The sequence below is a fragment of the Callithrix jacchus genome, chromosome 19, assembly GCF_049354715.1.
Source record: "Callithrix jacchus isolate 240 chromosome 19, calJac240_pri, whole genome shotgun sequence".
Classification (NCBI taxonomy): Eukaryota; Metazoa; Chordata; class Mammalia; order Primates; family Cebidae; genus Callithrix; species Callithrix jacchus.
In genome coordinates, this window is record NC_133520.1 from 14,407,256 (window position 1) to 14,411,803 (window position 4,548).

The 4,548-nt window shown below is 37.4% G+C and overlaps 1 pseudogene; it reads left to right on the top strand.

Annotated features, from left to right (window-relative positions):
• Window positions 1-278: 278 nt before the first annotated feature.
• On the top strand, window positions 279-1,537 carry LOC100896424 (nucleophosmin pseudogene; annotated as a pseudogene).
• The last annotated feature ends 3,011 nt before the right edge of the window (window positions 1,538-4,548 follow it).

Genomic DNA, 4,548 nt, shown 5'->3' on the forward strand with positions numbered 1-4,548 from the left:
TCCTGCACAGCAGAGAAAGAATTAATAAAGTAAATGGACAACCTACAGTATGGGAGTAAATATATGCAAGCTATACATCTGACAAAGGTCTAATATCCAGAATCTATAAGGAACTAGAACAGATCAACAATATAAAAACAACTAACTCCATTAAAAAGTGCACAAAGGATATGAACAGACACTTCTCAAAAGAAGACACACATTGCTGATTCAACCAGTGGAGATAAAAAGGAAAGACACACAAGTGATCAACAAATAGATGAAAAACATGCTAAAAATCCCTGGTGTGAGTCCGTCCTGAGCGGCTGTTCTTTTGAGCAGTGGTCGTTTATCTCCGTCCGCCTTCTCTTCCACCTAAGTGCATGTCGCCACCCGATGGAAGATTCAATGGACATGGACATGAGATCCCTGAGGACCCAGAACTATCTTTTCAGTTGTGAACTAAAGGCCGACAAAGATTATCACTTTAAGGTGGATAATGATGAAAATGAGCACCAGTTATCTTTAAGAACGGTCAGTTTAGGAGCTGGTACAAAGGATGAATTGCACATTGTTGAAGCAGAGGCAATGAATTACGAAGGCGGTCCAATCAAAGTAACACTGGCAGCTTTGAAAATGTCTGTACAGCCAACGGTTTCCCTTGGGGGCTCTGAAATAACACCACCAGTGGTCTAACGATTGAAGTGTGGTTCAGGGCCAGTGCACATCAGTGGACAGCACTTAGTAGCTGTGGAGGAAGATGCAGAGTCAGAAGATGAGGAGGAGGAGGATGTGAAGCTCTTAAGTATGTCTGGAAAGCAGTCTGCCCCTGGAGGTGGTAGCAAGTTTCCACAGAAAAAAGTAAAACTTGCTGCTGATGAAGATGATGATGATGATGATGATGATGAAGATGAGGAAACTGAAGAAAAAGTGCCAGTGAAGAAATCTATATGAGAAACTACAGCCAAAAATGCACAAAAGTCAAATCAGAATGGAAAAGACTCAAAACCATCATCAACACCAAGATCAAAAGGACAAGAATCCTTCAAGAAACAGGAAAAAACTCCTAAAACACCAAAAGGACCTAGTTCTGTAGAAGACATTAAAGCAAAAATGCAAGCAAGTATAGAAAAAAGGTGGTTCTCTTCCCAAAGTGGAAGTCAAGTTCATCAATTATGTGAAGAATTGCTTCCGGATGGCTGACCAGGAGGCTATTCAAGATCTCTGGCAGTGGAGGAAGTCACTTTAAGAAAATAGTTTAAACAATTTGTTAAAAATTTTCTGTCTTATTTCATTTCTGTAACAGTTGATATCTGGCTGTCCTTTTTATGCTGCAGAGTGAGAATTTTCCCTACTGTGTTTGATAAATGTTGTCGAGATTCCATTGCCAAAAATGTGTTGTCCAAAATGTAGTTTTTAAAGATGGAACTCCACCCTTTGCTTGGTTTTAAGTATTTATGGAATGTTATGATAGGATATAGTAGTAGTGGTGGTCAGACATGGAAATGGTGGGGAGACAAAAATATACATGTGAAATAAAATTCAGTATTTTAATTAAAAAAAAAGAAAAACATGCTAAATGTCACTGATAATCAGAGAAATGCACATTTAAACCACAATGAGTTATCATTTCATACCAGCCAGAATGACTACTATTAAAAAGTCAAAAAAGAAAAACAGATGTTGGTGAGGATGTGGAGAACAGGGAATGATTATACACTGTTAGTGACTATGTAAATTAGTTCAAACCTGTGGAAAATGACATGGAAGTTTCTCAAATAACTAAAAATAGAAGTACCATTCGACCCAGCACTCTCATGACTAGGCATCTATCCAGAGGAAAAGTAATCACTTTATCAAAAACACCCCTGCATGTATATGTTTATCACAGTGTTGTTCACATAAGTAAAATCAAAGAATCAACTAAAGTTTTGATAATGGTGGACTGGATAAAGAAAATGTGGTACATAAACTCCATGGAATACTACATAGGCATGAAAAGAATGAAATCATGTCTTTCACAGCAACATGAATGCAGCTGAATGCCATTATCCTAAGTCAAGTAACTCAGAAACAGAAAATCAAATACCACATGCTCTCCCTTATAAGTGGGAGCTAAACAAGGAGTACACATGGGCATGAAGATGGAAATAATACATACTGGAGAATCCAAAAGAAGGGAGGAAGGCAGAGAGGAGGAAAGGGCTAAAAAAACTATCTATTGAGTACTGCTTTCATTATTGGTGATATATTCACTAGAAACCCAAACATCAGCATTATGCAATATACTCATGGAACGAACCTGCTCGTGTACCCTCTGAATCTATTTTTAAAAAGAAATCAAATAGATGAAGAGCCTATTAAGTGCCCAAGAAATCTGGGCTCCCCAAGAAGCCGTAAGCTTATCCTGACTCTTTCAGAAATGAAAGGAACACAAGAGAAAATAAAAATAGCTACTCTGTCAAGGAGTTAAAATTAGAGGTAAAACATTCCTTTCAAAGTGTTTTATAGTTGTTTGAATGAAGCCTTCATAAAACCAACAAAAATTTAATATACAAGAATTTTTGAATTAAAGTAGCTAATGTTGTTCTTTCTTTCTTAAGTAAATAGTATTCTTCCAAGTAGTACCAGCCCAAGGTCACGTGTGGGAGAAATGACTTGGCATCATCAGAATCTCAGCAGGAACCAAAAGAAGTGGGCTCTTTTGCAAATGTCCATAGATCTCCAGACAAATGGGTATTTGGGCAAAATAAATTATATTTGGTAAAATGTTTATAGAATGTGTTTGTGTCTAAAGTTTTTAATAATCTGTTATATTTTTTACCACAGAAATATGTCGGATTTATTATACTCATAGAGTTCAGATTGATTTTTTATGTAAAATAAGCACCGTAATAAACGACACAAGAGTTTCTGATTCTACTTTTAAAGAAGCTCACTAACTTGCATATTGATTCAAATTTGCAGTTATATGGCTGTACACTCAAGAGTATACAGAAAATCAAGTTCTTATTTAAGTCTAATATGCTACTATCTGTGATAAACAAATTCATCTGATCTTTGGGAAGATCAGATGCTTTAACAAAAGAAAAAACTCAAGGCTATAGAAAGCAGAAGGAAATCTTTGATCACAAAGACTATCAGATTCAAAGCAAGGTCTCAGTGGAATTGTGTGGGTCTTGATCCTGATTTACAAAGTAAAAGACTGATTCTAACCTAGTCAAATCTAACCCTTTTGATCCAGGGAAATCTTCCTTAGTCTAGAAAAGCGATTTTATGGTAATGAATCCCTTGGGAAATCAGCCCTCAACCTTTGGCAACATTTTCTGAATGATAATTATTTTTCATCTCTGCAGTTTACATATTAATCTGCAAACCCAAAGTGGATATTCATATGGGGAATATATTTTTAAACAGCTTCCTTGCCTCAGAGAGTTACCTATAAAGATCAAGCTAATTTTCATTATGTTCCATCCCTAGCACACATGTGGGTACAGTCAGGCACATATGCATGGAAGTCCACACACGTGTGCATGTGCACACACACACAAACATATATCCCTCATTGTTACCAGTCCAATAACTAGAGTCAGATTCAAATATGCCCCAAGGGGCCAACAAAAAAGCCAAACCCAAGAATAAATTATTATATACTGAAAAATTGTAGAATTGTACTGCTTATTATGTTGAGAAAACTCTATAGAATATATACAAGAATCTGGGATGGGCATGGTGGCTCACTCCTGTAATTCCAGCACTTTGGAAGGCTGAGGTGGGTGGATCACCTGAGGTTGGGAATTCGAGACCAGCCTGACCAATATGGAGAAACCCTGTCTCTATTAAAAATACAAAATTAGCCTGGCGTGGTAGTGCTTGCCTATAATCCTAGCTACTTGGGAGACTGAGGCAGGAGAATTGCTTGAACCCGGGAGGTGGAGGTTGCAGTAAGCTGAGATCACGCCATTGCACTCCAGCCTGGGCAACAAGAGCAAAACTTTATCTCAAAAAAAAAAAAAAGATATATATATGGGGAGGGTGGTGTGTGTGTGTGTCTGTGTGTATATATGTGTCCGTGTGTATATATACATGTCCATACATATACATGTCCATACATGTATATATACACACGGACACATATATATACACAGACAGACAGACACACACACACACACACACACACACACATACATATGAGAATATATTTTAAAGTATTTAACCAAGGAAGAAAAAAATATTGCTTTAGATCAGGCCTAAATTGATCACTAAGGACACTCTTAGCAGAAATTCTGGATTTGATGTCCTTCTCAAGTAACTGAGAGTGATTTTAACAGTGTGCTTGACAGTTCACAGAAATCTTGGCTCAGTGTTGGATTACACTAAGCAAAGATAAAATGCCAGAAATTCTTCAGTGTATGAAATGAATGGATTCTGAAGACTTTGGTAGATTAGAAGACTGAAGTATGTTTATGATGTGACCATCCCCACTCACTCCCAGACTATGTGATGCGAAGTGCTCCCGAGGATACTCCCTGCACTACATCCTTTCAGGGCAGTGCCAATATCTATGAA